The 18,105-nt window shown below is 42.0% G+C and overlaps 1 pseudogene; it reads right to left on the bottom strand.

Moving 5' to 3' along the window:
- The window catches only part of LOC139645449 (interleukin-1 receptor accessory protein-like 1-B), a 116,844-nt pseudogene that overhangs the window by 80,109 nt on the left and 18,630 nt on the right, over positions 1-18,105 (bottom strand).

The raw sequence follows: 18,105 nt of genomic DNA, 5'->3' as shown, positions 1-18,105 counted from the left end.
TAATACAGATGCACACCTCAGGGAACAACACAGACGACCGACACTGGGAGTTGCCTTAATGCAACTTGTTGACAGGAAATGACCTCACCTGTGGAGCACACATCACCGAGCCAATGACAGCAGGCTAAAGAGTTGCTGCCATCTGTTTTTTGTTTTTTTTAAGCATCTAGATGGGGAAGGAAATAAAAACCAGAGGTAGAAACAGAAAGGGAAACTTTCTGCTGTCACTGTTATGTTGCAGCCATTACCTGTGTGAGCCAAATAAACAACAGATTTCATCCTTGCTGTGAATTCCATTCCTGCGGCGCTGACAGGATACTGCTGGGGAAAATGGGCATATACTTAAATGTCTTACTGTTGTAGTTACTGTACTGGGTTGTCACAGCACTGACACCTAAAATGACCCTTGAAAAGCACGAATCATTCTTTAATTATAACTTTTACCGCAGCATATGGCTCATTCATCCGCACTCAGTGCGACAAGTTCTGGGGTAGTAATTGTTTAGCTGGTGTGAAAATGGCTCTCTGAAAAAAAAAAATCACATCATTTGCTGCTCTAACTCCCATTTTAGACTTGCTTTCTTTATTCCTTTTTCTCGAGAAACATGTTGTGCTATCTCATAAATAAACGAAAAGCCTCGCAATGCCGCAAATGCGCCCCAAGTCACTGTTTTGCCCCCGCCCCCCTCCTTTAAACTTCAACATAAGCCCGCTTTAGTGCCATTAAAATAACTTGTCATGACAGCGTAGCCTGGGAGCAGCGCAATCAATTTCCATTACATCAAGGCCCGACTGGGCATCGCCACTGAACTAAGCACTGGTAAGCAATCTCCCTGACCAAGGGTGGTTTGCGTGGTGGCGTGTCCGTGCGTGTGTGTGTGCGCGAGAGTGTGTGAGAGGGAGAGAGAGGGCGGGCGGGCGGGAGGAGGGAGCGAGGGAATTTACTGCTCACAGGATAAGTTCCCTGCCTTACCAGTAGAGGGACTGGCAGAATTCAAACTATGCATTGGCTTGAGGTAAAACTCTTTTATTCACATTTCCATTAAATTAGTAAGACACCCCCCCCCCACTTCTGAAAACATTCTGGTCACATTCCAAATTCGGAAAACAGGCATCATTTTCTATTGTAGTGTCATTTGAAATCATCGCCGCCTGAACAATTCGGTCTCGTCTCAGCGCGAGGCTTCTGCTCCCCGAAGCGATTTAGAATGCACCTTTTGTAAAAGACCAATCTGCAACTAATTAACATCAGAGTAATTTATGCCACAAAATTGATTTTTGCTCACTATAAATTATGCAAGAGTCCCATCCGCCCTCCCTTCCCACCCTCTTATCTCTCGGGTGGAATCGGTAGATTGACATGTGGCTGAAGTGTCCTTGATGGGACATTTCTACAAAACTGTCAGAGATAGAGGGAGCAGGAAAAGAGGGGCAAAACATCTTCGGGGTAAAAGTATGGCTGGCATGTGTACTCAAGGCTTTGAGAGGAACCATAAAGCTAAAATTGCTCAAATTCTATCAAACAACAAAAGCACAGACACATTGCAGGCTGAAATGCTGCATTAATGTCAGAAATAGATTGTATTCCCTGTATTCCCTCGCATACAGATTCAATCAAGATGTGTATAATATACTTGAAAATCTCTATGTACCCTAAGAGACAAGATAATGACAGACATTTTGCTTTTGCACATCTCTTACTTCCATCCTTCACTCCGAGATTAGTGTTGGGGAATTTCATTAGCACTAGCTTAGCACTTGTTCTCACATCTCCAAAGCTATGGCACTAAGTGAGCGCTAATTAGTTGAGCGCCGGCATTAATTATGTAACACGTCATCTTAATTAGCAATCCCAGATGTACAGTGTGTCAGAGGAGCATTTGTAAGCACAGTTTACTAATTGATATATATTTGACAAGATACATGACACGGGCCCACCGCAAAGGTGACAGTGGGTTTGGGGGTCCTAAATCAACTTGGATATCATTGGCCTTCATTATGGGTGATTCATTTCAAGGCCACTGGGTAGATAGTGGAGGTTGGGTTGAGAAGAAACATTTCTCCATCACTCATCTGCATGTATAAAGTCAAAAATGTGGGTGACAGTTACTATTAACTAATATTTTTCATGTATATTTTAGGCATTTAGCAGACACATGAATCCAGAATGACATACAATGACTGCAAGAGTAGAATAAGTATTATTTCCTACAACACCAAGATTTACTTCAATCGCACTGTTTCTGTTGTTCAGTTTGAGTTGTCAGAGAAAGCAGCGCTCATCAAAAGCATTATTAAATCTGTCAATTGATGATGCATATGTCAAATAGCTGCCTACCATTAGTAATTAGGGCCTTACACACTATAAGCCCTTGATCCCACTTTCATACGGGGGGATTATGGTCAGGGATTCTGTCTCTGTCTTTCTTAAAAAGCACAATCAATGTACTGGAATAGCAGCATAGGCACCAGACCACCTGACCTTTTTTGCATTTTTTGCACCATCTGTTCAAACCAACATCACATCTGTTGCTTGGTTTCATCTGCTCCACGTGGGCCTCGCCTCTCAGGCTAAAGAGGCTTCAGCAAATATTGATTCAAAACAGTGCTGGGTTCAAATTTCTAAAAATCAGACTGATTTGATTGTTTAATGAACGTGGCACATTTAAAGTTTTCCATGCAATGTAATATCTACACGCATCAGTCAAGATACTTAGCAGTGAGAATGAATTAAACCCTCCAGTCCCCCCCCACTAGCCCTGTGCTCTAAATCTTGAGACCAAACGCCAAGGGAGATAGACCTTTGTTTGCTTAAAACAGCATCCGTGCCCAGAAAGTGCCACCTCATCAAACAAGGGGACACAGATCAAAGTCATCTCACCTTTTGGAAAGCTGGCCAAGTCAAGCTAATTCCTGGAGCCTCTCCTCGGCAGTTTGTTCACGGGGCTCAAAGCTGCCAGCTTGAGCCGAAAAGAAGCACCCGGCACCATGTTTCCAATTACCTGTCACTGTTTCAAGGGAACAAACAGCACCAAACACATTACCTGACCTCAGGATAAAGAAGGATATAGATGTAGGTAGATAGGCCTCTATGATTTTTTTTTTCTTTAGCTCCCATAGCCAAATCATAATGCTGAAACTTCCTTTACTGGAGAGGATATTCTATAATAGAATTAGAAACTGAAACAGCAGCAAGTCAACACTTCCAAGTTTGACAGCCATGTGCACATTTCAGTAAAAGTAAAGTCTGTACTTGTCACTGATATAACCAAGTAACCACTCCTATTTGAGAACACCTCACTCTGCACACGCTTGGCTGTTCACGCTCAGATATTTTTCGCTCCCGTTTTCGCCCACTCCCTCCCCTGCTGTAAGCTCTGCAATCACGTCTGCCGTGCGCCGGCCCTTTGATGGCGCCAGCAGGTGGAAACCCGCCGGGATGCTGAGTGTGCACTACAGCGCACGTTGCTGCCGCGTGCCGCCGGTTTGATCAAAGCGCAGGGTTGAGTTGACTTGCTGGGCCGGGGTAGCGACGGCGGGGGAATGCATAACAAACAGCCCTGCCAAACCGCTGGGATGGGGAGTGCCGCGGAAAACAAGGGAGTTTTGGCAAACAACTGGACACAGAGGCAAACTTCAGCCGTGCCTGGAGGCTGTGTGAAATGGATAAAATCTACAGTGCGGAGCAGAGCGCAAAGGCACGGGCATTTCATTATAAATCAACATAATTGGATGGGAATACAGAGTGTAGATTTAAAATGGCTGCCAGAGAATGTTTGATAATGTTATGGAAATGAATGTTATTGCACGTGATTTGGCACTGTAGCAGAAAGTTAATGAATTACCATGGGAAAGGCAGCATTTTATTGATCATCCTGGAGGCAGTTTTGTTAAATATTTCTACTTTTAGAGGCTGATGTCCTCTCCACACATTAAAGCTGCTCCAGGCAAGATGTTTATGTATAAATACGCCCGTTTTATCGGCCTAAAACGCAAATTGGGGCTGCAGCAGAGAAGAGCGTCCCATTCCTCCAAATTGAGATGTCATAGTCCCAAATGAAATTCTGGTGTCAGGTACGGTCACTGGTGGGTAATCTTCTCAGAACTGAACAAGCAAGTGCCACATCCAGAGAAAGGTGATGGATGAACCTGCTGCCAAATTTCTTTCCATCATCTCCACCCCTCTCAGGAATTAAGAAGCTGGAATTTAGGGCAGAGGAACGCAGTTTACTCATGTCACATTACATGATTACTTGGTAATGAAGTGCTTCAAACTTTGAAAAAATTCAATTCAGTTGCTGCCACTTGGGGCTGCTAAAGTGTGAAGTTACCTAATGCGGCTTTAAACGATACTCATTTCCATGATAACACTCACACAGTTTTATTGCAGTCATCTTAGATGTGCTGAAGATTACATCCATGATAGGAGAGTGCGCTCTATCCATTCTAATTCGGCGCTCTTTCCTGTGAAACCTCAACTTGACCTCTGCCTCAGTGGGCGAGAGTCATTTAATGGAAAAAGGTTGAGGGAGAGAAAATAGCTATTTGTATTGTAGGGACACCATGAGTGCCCTCGATGTAGAATGAAAAGAATATTCTGTTGAGCTACTGAAATTTCTGGCTGAAATAGATGAAAAGATGAATACAGGAGATTTGGGCAGTGATTCACTTCCACTACTTTAATTATACTCAACTCCAAGACACTGAATGTTGAATGTAAATATATATATATATATATAAATAGAGTGGTATGCACAGTCAGACTATCATATTTCCTGCACTGTCCATTTGCACTATATGCTCTTTTTGTCTCCCTCTGTGATAGCATGTAAGTTATCATTAGGTCTCTGCACCAGTGCCACCAAGACAAATCCCTGTATATTTATTGTACTTGGGCTAAGTGCAATAAAAGTGATGCTGGATCAGAGGAGAAAAAAGTGCTTTTTTTTCTTTTAATTTGCATAGACCTTGGTTATAATTCCTTGTGCATTCACGCAGCTCTTGTTCACTTACGAAAACTTTAAGATAGATCTAAATTGTCAACGTGTCATATCAGTTGCTGTACGTTGTTATCATGTCCATGTGCTTTTGCATCGTGGCCTTCAATTTGGTGCTGTAGTTGAGTGTGCAATTTAGTGGGTGGCAACTGGAAAAAAAGAAAGCTGCTGTCAAGGCCCAGCTTGAACATTTGCCAAAAGAACAAGATCCACTTTGGGCTGCAAAGGAAAGCCACAGATTGAGCCTTTCACCTGAGATTGATACTTGGTCTTGGCTGGAGTGTGAGAGGATGGCAGAGGTGAGACGGGACAAATGGTGAGACTGGTGCAGGAGAGAAAAGAGATATCATAAATTACAATGATATCATAAAACGATAACAAACCTACAGCAATAACCCTCCATTTGGCATTTTGTGTCGCATCACCCTACCGTTTACTCTTACCACTTAGTGTTTTTTTTTTTCACGCAAGTCTCATTTAAAATGTCATTAAGCTGGACGAGCATGCCATTGCATGTGCATGGGATGTCTTCCTTGTGCGCAGTCCTCAGCCCCCAGAGACCCTGAAGTAGTAATTCCTTTATGAATATAAGCAGCGGGGCACATGAAAAATCACTGTAATCGGTCACATGGCCATTCATCATGCTTTAAGAGCTCTTCTCCCAGCTTGAAGTGCATCCCCTCCTCTCCTCCCCCTCCTCCTCCTCTCCTCCCTTGCCTCCACTCCCCTCCTCTTTGTTTCCCTTACTCCTCCCGGGGAATCTTGATGACATGAGTATACATGACAGTCAAATTGGTGGTCATTCCTTCTTAATTACATCCTGGTTCAGTATATCAATATGCCATTATTGGAACCATTTCATTTATTTTTCAAACACGTTTCTTTTCGGCTAACGAGCAAATTCCTTTTGGGGCAGACCCGCCTACTTTCAGTCGGCAACAGACATAGTTAAAAGCATAACAAACATATTTACCTACATGCAAATCACGTTCTTAGCAAATAGAATAATAGAAACACTAGTTAGCAAGCCACACAGCAAATTACAAACAACTCCATCACCTGCACTGGTCATATGTTAAACTGAGAAGCCAAAGATGAAGGAGTGTTGTGCCCATTCATTATGCTAATACACTGTGAGCTTTGCACTGGCAGTCATGTACACTTCCATAGTGACATGATTCCCTCCTCCTGAGAGATAAAAAAGCATAGTCCAAGTTCCCATGGATGCAAAACCCGGAAAATCCAAAATAGTCCAAAGCCCATTTCTAAAACAACCAGATGTTTGAGTGGCGATCTTAATTATTCCACTAAATTCCCAGTGCGATGGGATGTGTGCTGAGAACGACACAGACAAGGACCGGTGCTGCTGCTTCATTACATAGTGAGGGCGAGAGGATGATAATGTGCCTTGCCATGGGAATGACATGAGAGCGGCCGCATTATAAAGCACTGCGATCCAGCGGATATCTGTGTATTTTCCTATAGGGAACATACACAAATACAAATGTACTGGCATCAACACACACATGTATTCACTCACACACACAAGAAAAAACGAATTTAGCAATTTAACACCATGACACTCTAAGATAGAGGAACGTATAATGAATAACTCTCATTCTCGGTAATAGCAGGAAGACATGTATTCCAATCACAGCAAACATTACGGAATAATGACAAAGCTCATTTTTATTCATATGTTCTCTAATAAAATGATAAAATATCAAAGGTAATGATTGTAAAAATTAATAGGCCTTATCGAGCACCTGTTGATTACACGGTGTATCAAATTCACACAAAAAAAAAAGATTATTTCCTGAATCCGCTCAACTTTTTCTTTCCACCGCCGCCTTGGCCAGATTAATTATCTTCCATCAATTAAAGGAGCAATTATATTCCAACCTCCTTCGTATGCTAATGCGTCAACTCGGAGAGATGGGAGAGGGAATTGGTAATGGCCACCAAATGGTGCTGGCAGGAGATTTACTTTGCAGAATGGAGGCGTGAGAGAGGGAGTGCTGTTGTCTTGTGCCGAGGAGGTAAACAGTTTATCAGGATTAACAAGGACATAGAGGCACTATTAACATTCAAGCAAGACATTTTGGATGTTGCCATACCTGAATGCACAGAGCCATTGAATGCTGAATGAATATCTGAAGAGTTATTTGCAGTCTACTGTCTAGTGTGCGTCTTGTACCGTCCCATTACACTATATATCACATCCTGTGCCATGTGTTGCGTTACTAGATGAGCCGTCAATATGTCTTTGCACCAGCGCAACTAAGACAAATATCTGTACATTTATTTTACTTAGCAAAAGTGAAGTCATTCAGCTACACTTGGAGAACAGTTGACAAAACTTTAGTATTAAAGTTCAACACATTTCAACTGTAATAGCATTCATCAGGGTTACAGAATTGCTAGTAGACAATAAATGTATTCCATGACATCCAAGATGTGCCACCTCAGGACCAATAAAACAATGATGTGCCAATACTAAAACTATTCTTGCATGTAATATTACTGAATGGACTTACAACACCATTACTGTCTTTTTCAGATATCTCTCTTTTTCTAGCCTGGTTATTAAACATTTTGACGTTATTTGCAGCTGATGGTACCAGCTAGTTACTGTAAGTAGTGACACAACTGCAAAGCCTCTACTGCCATCACCCCCTAACACTGAATCATAGAATCACATCATAATACATTAAAATATCAAGAGGAAATCTTTAACATCAAATTCCTCACTCATTATGGTCAACGACTTTAAAAATGAAAGACCCAAAAATGCCTCTCTTTTATTCTCTAAAAATACAAGTAAATGTAAGTTGTCTCCCTGATGGCTATAAAAACAAAGGCTATTTAAAGTAGAAGCAGGCTACAGAATTTTTGGCATTCTTTCTCTTACTGGAATTGTTGGTCTCAGTCATTTGTGTTTTTCCAATTCATTGTATTTACCAAATAAACTGCTTCTGACTTCGTCCTTAATTATTGTGCTCCTAACACAAAGCTCTATGCACTGTAGTGTGAAAGCCGTAAACAGTCCCGTATTTAATATTCATGTTCCGAACTTGTGGTGCATTTCTACTACTCTCTATATCCACAGAAAACACCCTCTGGCCTGAAAAAGTGGAGCCGAAAAACACATATATCAAGGGAGAAGTTCCATCATTCAAGAGCGTTGGTTGAGCTGAGGTGGCAAAACAGTTAGTTTCATTTCCAGCCAGAACCCACAGTCAAGTCACTGTGCAATAACATTCGATAGTAAGCAAGACACTGAAAAAGCACGGTGCTATCTAGCAAAAAGCCATTGTTTACTCTCTAGAGAAACGGGCTTGGAATGTGCTAAATTGAAAGACAGTTCAAACAAGCATTGCGACGGGAAGCGCTTTAAGCCACAAAGCTACCGTAGTATCAGATCTCTTCATTAAAAAAGCTCAGACCCGAAGGGCATGAAAAGAGATCAGAATCAGGCGACTTCATCACTCTCTGTTCGAGGAGGAAGGCAGAGACATTTTCTACGGAGAGACACTTTCATGATTGTTTTCACCCTACAGTACCTCTCAGGGTTTTTTGGTTATTTTCATGCTCGCGCTGCATACTGTAGTGTGCCAATTCCCTCCGTCAGCCGCACGCACCTCATTCCGCGGCGGTGCAAAATGGAAAAGCAGGTTAACGGCATCAGTCCCAGCTCATTAGCTACACCGACAGAGGCTATTTTGCACACCAAAGTTGCCGCTATATCTATTTCATCACCCTTCCTTTATTGTGTAGTGTTTAATCTGAGACATCAAACGGCACACCTTACAAAGAAGTCATAAAATCCCAAATTTCATTTAAAAACTAATGCCTGCTTCCAATCACCCAGCGAGGGAGCTCATTATGATTTTAGCGGTGCCCATTATAATCAAATGGAATCTGACCTTTCTTCTCCTTGCGCTGCTTTGAGAAGGCCTGTAGGCTGTTGATAAAGAGACGACTGACAAGGGCTTGATGGGGAATTGGAATTATCTGTGGGAGGTTGATGATAATATTATATATACAAAGGTACATGTATGCTTATTCCAGATAAAAAAAAGGGAATTATAAAGAGGGCAAAAGACATATGTATCACAGATCTCCATATGGAATACTTAAAGTAGATACTGTGTACTTTAATGGTTCAGTCTTGCAACCTCCTCTTCACTGTCTCATATGATAGAGGAGATTTTCAATAATATGATGTTATCAAAATGTATGGCTGATGCTCTCCCGCTTCTTTTCTGTTTTCTGTTTTCTTGTCACTGGCTTTCTTTCCACTAAAGGGCCAAACGGTCCAGCCAGAGCTTATATTTATTATTCATGTCACTACTTGTTCCCCATGTTGAGCCGGTCCTGACCCTGTCAAGCACCACTTGACCCTGCAATGGAAAAGAGGCTATTGATATGGTCAATGAAATAATTTAATATCAGGTTTGATATTGACTTCAAATCAAATCAGCAGCAAATGTTTAGTGGTCATGCAATGTGACTCAGTGTAATGACTGCTCCATAGGCAGTATATTGTCATTTAGCAAAGGGGATGGAGAGCACCAATAAAGTTTTATGAAGGCACCCTGGTGTCTCTGTGGATTTGGAGAGGGCATTGGGTATGGTAGTAGATCATTGGCTTACTATTTCTCATAGAAAAGAACCCCAGAATGCTTGTTGTTATGATGATTAAATGTGAAAATTAATCAGTTGAACTTGGGTGTTTTGCAAACATAAGCAATTAATATTACAGCTAGTGGTGGGAACTGATTCGATATGATACTGGGGGATCCCTGGTATTAAATTCAGTGTTGCACCATTCTGGAGGACTGTGTTAGGAGACGTGCTGGATGGCCATTAAAACATAATCTCTTCTCGCCAAAAGCAATCATTGGGTCAAAACATTGGAAGCATGTTGGACAAACTGGGCCTCGTGAAATTGCCAATTAGCTTGACTGAAGGGACCGATAATATTCCTCATTTAAAGATTTGCTGATGATGAGCATATGAGAACTCAGGAACGAGCCACAATGCGATCAGACAAGTTCTCTGTTTACTCACATACTGTAAACTAAATCAACTGTAATGTAAGTATTCTCTAGACAAAAATCAATGGTGTATAGAGTATAACCACTTTCTGCAACTGTCAGTGAGTATTAGCTCATATCTCAGAGTTAAAGCTGCAATATGCAACTTTAGTGGTCTAAGGCGCATACCATGTAACTGTGACATCCTGGGTTCAATCCCGACCCAGGACCTTTGTCATCTCCCCCTCTCTCTGCCAGTCTCTCTACTTTTTAATAAAGTAAAGCAGTAAAGCCCGTTCAAAAACACAGAACATTGGCATTGCTTTCCCATATTGGCCCTTTCCCATCTCAGGGAGACGAAAGGGCGGAGAAGTGATGCAGAGCCGGCTTGTTTACCGCTACACAGGAAGGATGTTACCCAGTTTGCCCTGTTTTCTACCTACAGCAGCAAGCTAGCGGTGCTAGATAAACCCACAGAGTTCATCAGACAGCTCATCAGGATGAGTGACAAGTGCTGGAATGTGAACTTGGCTAACTGAGGGGGAGGAGGGCAGGACTCGTAATATACTTCCCTGCCTCAAGGCTAAAAAAGTTGCATATTGTAGCTTTGTATATGCATGTTCATTCCTAATAACTTAAGTCTCACTATACCTGAATATTACCATGGGAACAGACCTTCAAAACTGCGAAAACCTACAGTAAATGGTACTTTATCCCATTGGCATATCCCAGCTATCATATTTAGGTTTCTAAAAATCAAGGATATGAGCTTTTCCCAGCTATTGTACATAGATTATGGCATTTACATATGCCAACTCCTACTCCAAATGTAGAATAATATTGGTATATACCGTACATGTGCATCTGAACTTACTCTATGGTCATTTCACTACTGATAGAGGACACTCTGGAAACCTAAAACTAATCGGCTCCTAGTCTGTTGTACATGCTGTCAAGTTCAGTTAACCACAAATCAAACCATTAAAAATACTTGATCTGGGTCAGTCTTGTATTTCGCGGCCGCCTCCTCCGCCGCAGCCCGAATCGTCAATCATCTTTCGCCACCTGTTTTCAAATGCTCAATGTCTCCAAAGTAGATGGAGAGATTTAGACCGTTCCCTTAGGATGACATTTTGAGGCTGGAGAGAAAATGATTTACGACTCCGGCCGGCCTTCAGTGGAGTCTGTCTTTGTCTCTTTAGGGGACTATAAAGTGTAATCAGGTAGCAGTTAACAGCAAACAGTTTGTCTGACCCTCACGCCCACAATGTGTGATGGCAGGCGCGCTGAAATGTAACAGCCCTCCATCCATCCACAGCCTATTCACTTCCCTCTGTTTTGTTTCAGGGAAAGACCGCGTCATCCCGCATTACTCATTATCCTTCCAGACGTGAACCACCACAGGAAAGGTGCGCCCAGCCAAATGAGTCATAGAAAATCACAGTCGTGTGTTCAGTTGTCATGCGAAATTGCACAAAGCAGATCGACAATTCGGCTGAATGCGAGTGCTATTTTTAAATGAGCGCTCAGTGATATTTTATAACGGACCGGGAGGGATGATGTGGGATTATGAGCAGCGTCCTTTATTTCCATTGTGGCAAGTGAAACGACTGGCGCTGGTAGATTCTGCTGCATTTCCGAGGTTTCATTATGTTCAAAGCTTGGTAGATGAAAGGACCTGAAAATCACATCTAACGACAATAACAACCAAATAAAATGAGCATATAAATAAACACCATTAAAACACCAAGATAAAAGTCAATAGGCTATCAATTAAATGCTAATTGATGACAAATTTAAAGATGTCGCATTTTGAGATCGCACAGGGCAACTAGCCGAACTAATTCCAATGAGATAAGCCAAAAAAAAAAAAGAGGTATAATGAAGTTGTAAAGTTTATGTTCCTCCTCTCCGCTGTCTCCCTATGCACAGTGCTTGCTGTGTCAACCTTGGCTGTGACAGTGTCGGTGGCAAGCAATCTGTCACACACTTTAGGTTCAGGCTTAAATATTTCAACAGCCTTAAGAAAAAGTGCTGAAGTGGCTCTGTGTGAATTCCTCTACTTAGCAATTAAAGCAGCCTAGAAGTCACAGAGACAGCTGCGCTATTGACTGTGACACTCTGGCAAAAGGTGCAGGGATCAGCTTTAAGTGTCTATAAAACGCTTAATTTTTAACAACAACCTCAAGCCACTTTGTTTTCGCGAGATCAAGTTGTAAAAAACACAATTTGAACAGCAAGAGTTGCCACACAGTTTCCGCACAAACCAGCGTTTCGACACAAAGACACGAGCCACAGCGATATTCTTTTGTCAAAATGTGTTTTTTTTTCTATATACATTAAATAAAAGTATAATTTGCATTGAGGCTATCAGTGTGTAGCAACGTCTTGTTATTAAAGTTGGGTTTTGCTGTGGCCAGCACCTCAGCAAGGAGTGCATGCTCTGTACCTCTCTCTGTAAATACCACAATATACTGTAAGCATCTCAACAAAAGTAAGCCAGGATGACTCCGCAATAAAAGTATTTGCAGCATTCAGGGAGCGTAAAACATTTCTCTTTACCTGTGACGGATAATTCTGTAGTCCTCCGCACCACAAAGCTTCCGAACTGTAATTCACAAGTGTAATTCCCAATGTCATCTTCCCGCACTTCCTTGATCGACAGAGTGTCCCTCCTCCTCACGATGGTCTGTCTCCACTGCTTTGGCTTGCATTCCTTTAATCAAAGTAAAGAGAAAGACTGTGGGGATGTGCGAACATAAAATAAATTCATCGGGCTTGGCTGCACTGTCAGTAGCTCGCAATTTAAACTGGAGTTTCAACTCGAGCGTCAACAGGAGACACGCTTTGATTTCCGCACTTCTAATCAATAACAACACAGAAGAGAGGTGAGATTTTACAGTTTGCCTAATCTTTGAGAATATTAAATGAACAAGCTAAATCTGTAGAGGGCCTTTTGTTATCAAATACCAAACTACATTAGCTTTCTAAACTGTTACACAAAATGATAGAGATATCACATGATACCAATACACAAAACTGATAGTAAAGCAACTCACATGACGATATGCGCCAAATTTAGCATTTCAAACATTACCTTGATCATTAAAGTCCCAGTGAACTATTGCCCAACTACTGGTTCTGTGTGAATAGTGATTTATGGGATTAAGGGTCTGTGTGCTTTTCATTCTGAAACTGATACAGAAGTTTTGATACAGAGACTGATGGTATGTGACGGGTGAATGAAAGTACACATACCACATGTACACCTACATGTATTTTGAGGCTGTAAAAGGTTTGTTCAGAAACACTTGCTGATAACTGTAAACACTGAATTAAAAAAGACCCTTATTTTAAGTTATGATGGTTGAAAAAAATCCAAAAAGCTTAAACTCCTCAAAATCCTATCCTAATCCAAAAGTTAGATGGACAAATACATTCTGGAGAGTATATTTAAAAGGACCAGTTTTATTGCATGTTTTACTACACTGCATGCACACACATTACATTACTACTGACCATTTTACAAAGCATACAATACTTTTTTAGATGTTCAGATGTGTTTTTTCCACCTCCCAGGCAGCCATTCATTTGCATTCATTTCATTATGGTGCAAAATCAACTTGCAAAGACTTGAAACGGCAATCCAAAGTTATTTTATCGTTGTGTGGTAATTTAGTTGAATGCAAACATTGATTTAAAAAGTCTGCAGGTCTTCTTGTGCGTTCACATGCTGGTGGGAAGCTCTGACATCACTGCATTTGTGTGCTATTTTGACGGAAAATCAAACCCGCAAGACAAAAAAGATCATGTGGATTTGGCTTCTTCTTGCTTTAAAAAAGTGATAGTCTGGCTAACTACCAAGTAGAGTGGCAAGTGAAGTGGAAATGGTGTTCCTTCAACCCACTAACTACCAAGTAGGGATTTTTTTTTACATTATATCTGTTAGCACGTGAATGCACAATTCCTCTGTTGAACTTGGAAATGGTTTCCATGCACAAACGCCCACATAACAGAATGTACGTCTCCGCCAGAAAATTGTCCCTGAAGAAAAGATTGTTTTACAAACTAAATTCATACATCCATGACTTCTAAACCCGGGCAGGAATGTTTGCCAGAGCGGCAGAGAACTTGGAAGGAAGGTTTATCATCTGAACGTTTTAAAAATAGAGAAATCTGGTAAACCTTTGGAAAATGGTCAGTAGCAATGTAAAGTATGTGTGCGTGTAATAAATGGGCTAGAAGATGCAAACAAACAGTATGGTCCTTATAATTAAGCTGTTGTAATGATGCATTCTCTTCCACCATGGAAGAGAATGCATAGAAGAAATAATAGAAGATACACTTAAAAATGAGCCAACTGCATACCACACCATACATGACAACAGCAGCTGATGGTGTAATATGGATTGAGAACCCTCTGTCTATTGCTACAGCATACTATTTAGCAGGCAATATGTAGTATGGACTTCCAGCCGAGGCCTCTCAGATGTTGGGCGTGCAAAACACCTGAGGCGGAGGAAACTGGGGCACTGTGGGTTCGGTTTCCAATTGTGGTCCAACACGAGCCTCCCGGAATTCAATCAGCCCCTACTTACAAAGCGAGAGCCAATAACTGGAGGGTCTGGAGCCCACAGTCATTATCTACCATTTTAATTTGATTCACTGGGAAACTGAAGAAGCGGTGTGGCCACCTAATCCGACGCACATTCACTTTTGATGAATTGGCCCCCCGGCTTCCCCCGGCAGCTTTGTCAGACGGGCCGGCCGGACGTGGGAGGTCTGCAGAGGCCGGCGACCGGGTCGGTTATACCGTGGGCGTCGCAACTGCCTCCCAGACACTCCGTCGGGAGGAGGAGAAGTTTAGAATGGGGTTATTGAGTTCATAACAAAAGAGGTGTGTGTATATATATATTTAATTTTGCCAGTCCATAGGAAGTTTCTGAGATGTTTGTTGATGTTTTCAGTCGCAGGAAGAAATAGATGGTATTTGCAGCTAATTAGACCCTCAATACAGCTGACCTTAAGTGGATTATTCTCAGCGCAAGTTCATACCACAAATAAAGAACTGTCTGTGAAGTAAGTTTACAAATTTAATTCGAAGTTTCTATTTCTCAATGTTGTGCAGGAGGGGTTTCAGTGGTCAGACAAAAAAAAATCCTATGTTTAGAGAAATCAATTCAATGGCAGATAATAAGTGAGATTCTCACTTAACTGGGGAAATATACTTTTAGATCATATATAAAGATTGGCTCTTACCTTATACCATGAAATCTCAGGCTCCACGCCGGGCTGTATATAATCCTCAATGTCCGGACAGATGATCTCTTTGCTTTTGCTCAGTTCTGCCTTCTCAAAGGACCTCATTTTGGAGTTATAGCAGAGGTCGGTGTCATTCTCCGCTACCGTCAGAGACATGGACACCTTCATGCAGTATGTGGAGTTCCTGCAACAGAAGAAGTCAACGCGTCAGTCGCTAAAATCTACAAGTTCGTCTCATATTGCCGAAGCCTCGCGAGACGGCGCGAACAACAGCTGCAAGTGATCCGTCTCCGAGTTCACACGGGCAGAACGAACCCCTTCTCCGCTATCACAGTCTCCACAAGGGTGATTCCTCAGATTCCACGTGACTCATTCAACACAGCAGAGAGCAGATATAATAAAACATTTTATTAGAAGGCAACTCATCATTTTCACAGATAATACTACAATGGAATAGAGGAAGTCCTACCTTTAATACTCATTGACATCTAAAGCACTCACATTTTGTCTCGATTTTCTGCTTTGTTGCATTGAAAAAAAAAGGTCATTTGGGAGTTTAATCACATTTATTTCACTATTTAAGAAGTTAAAAACATTATCTTTTTTTTGCAATTAACACGTTTCACTTTTTACAGTCTCATGAAAGGGGAAACCAGACATGGAATCAGCATGATGAATCCTCTTTACTCTGAGCTATAGTGTACGGTCTGGACCATTACAGATTCATACAATGTCATATTGTGTTTTCTCATCCATTCAAGTATGAATAGCAATGGTACTCAGGTTGATGCACAGCTCTCCTGAACCATTGATGGCAAAAGACAATGGAAACATTTGTGTGTGTGTGTGTGTGTGTGTGTGAGAGAGGCAGGGATAGCGGCCCTAATGTGGAGCTACAGCACCGAATGTCAACAGCACTTGAAGATTGATTGAAGTTTTTGTTTCCATGTGTTATGCAGATACAGCGCGAGCTAGCAGAAAATTACTTGCTACGATTGATGTACTGTAACTGGTCAGGTCATATACATAAAGAAGAGAATTTACAATGCGAGGGAGAGAGGATGTAAAACGCAAGATTAGCTGTAATGTTTGGAGACTACATGCTTGCCTGAGTCCACAGATAGAGCATTCATACGTGGTGGAATAAACATTTTATTTTACTGGATACTGGGCCTGCTGTAGTGTGCATTGACTGCTTGGTGCTGTCCCTGAATGCTATTGCAGAGGTAAAGCTTGTCATTAAGTATTGGACCAGGCCATCATCAGCTGAGCATTCTCTTGGGCATGTTCAGCATTAGACAATCTTGTGACCAATACTTCTCTGTCACCATCATCAAACCTTGTAGATGTTCTAGGGACCTAGTCTGAAATGTAGATATGACCAGGACAGCAACGCTCTGGAGCCACATGAGAGCCACAAGATACACCTGCTAAGCATCTACAGTGATCTTGTATGGATCATTAATGGGACAGCGAACATTTTGAGATCGGATCTACTGCTTGAGTAATTCTTAACAGAACGTGGGGATCAATGAACACATTGACTCACTATGAAAGTTGTGCTATTTGAAGGAGGGGAAAAGAAGCAAAGGCCCTTGATGATCAATGAACTCAATAAGAGCACCTTTTCTTCGCCCAAACCGGCTAATAAGACTGTCACAATTGACAAGTACTCTGGCCTGACTGCAGCAAATCCCCCTGGTTAAAAGACCAAACAAATTGGCAGCGTTTAGGAAAATCTCATTGCTAATTTTCCAACTAAAGCTGGTTACACAAATTGAGCTGAACCAACAAACAATTACAAACATGTTAAATCCTTACATAATTGCGCAGCATTAGCCGCCTCGTGGATTAGTGCAACACACACTGGTCCTCGCCACAGTGTGGGCAAACAATCCCTCGCCCTCCGAACTGGCCGGCGCCGGGCGGTCCGATTAAGTGTGCCCATTTTATGAAGCCCGGATGCAAATGTGACATGATGTGGAGATTATCCCAGACAACTTCTACCAGATGGACACCTGTGCAAATGAGATCCCACGGGTGCTCTCTCTTCCCTGTTAAATATTCTGGGCAGCGCTGATAAACTCGCCCGCTGGAAGGGAGAGAGAGAATTGTGTCATCTGGTCCGCGTGAGTGATCGATGGTCTGGGCCAACACTTTGTCCTACGATGTCTTTCCAACATTTCACATCCGTCACTGTGCCTTTTGAGCCCGACGAGCAAGGCGCCCCCTTGACTATTCACTCAGCAGGTATAATATTCATGAAGCCTCTCCAAAGAACTGGGGAGGACAATTATCCTACTGCTCTGCACACTCCAGAGACTTAAGCGCAAACTACGCACTGAGCATTCAATGCTCGTGTAGCCTTCTGTGTACTGTAGATGGGGTGATAACAAGCTAGGCGATACCATGGCATTAATGGGCGAGAAGGTCTGTCAAAAGTGTCAAACTGAAGAGGATATGCAATGTCGTGGCAATGATAGATAGCATGCTGCATACATCAACCAAGAGAAATCTGGGGCTGACAGCTACCATATACAGCTGGAGGGCAGGCAGAGGACTCGAGCTGCAATACGTGAGAAAGACGGTGAAATTATGTGCAATGGTCAGTTATGAGTCCGACGGCTTGCCGAAAGGATTATGATAGGCATATAGTGAAAAGTGCTGCACCTGTTCCTTACCGAGAGATACTTATGGGTCTTTTGCATTGGTTAAAATTCATAAGATAATTTATAGGATAATGTATGCAGCCTATGCCACTTCCAGAGTTAGATTGGCCTTTTAAACAAATGACTTACAGTAAATGT

This window comes from Centroberyx affinis, unplaced genomic scaffold (assembly GCF_046629955.1).
Source record: "Centroberyx affinis isolate AG114_WGS23_722 - 3 ecotype Tasmania unplaced genomic scaffold, CSIRO-AGI_Caff_v1 ptg000864l_1, whole genome shotgun sequence".
Classification (NCBI taxonomy): Eukaryota; Metazoa; Chordata; class Actinopteri; order Beryciformes; family Berycidae; genus Centroberyx; species Centroberyx affinis.
This window is presented reverse-complemented; position numbering and strand designations above follow the sequence as displayed.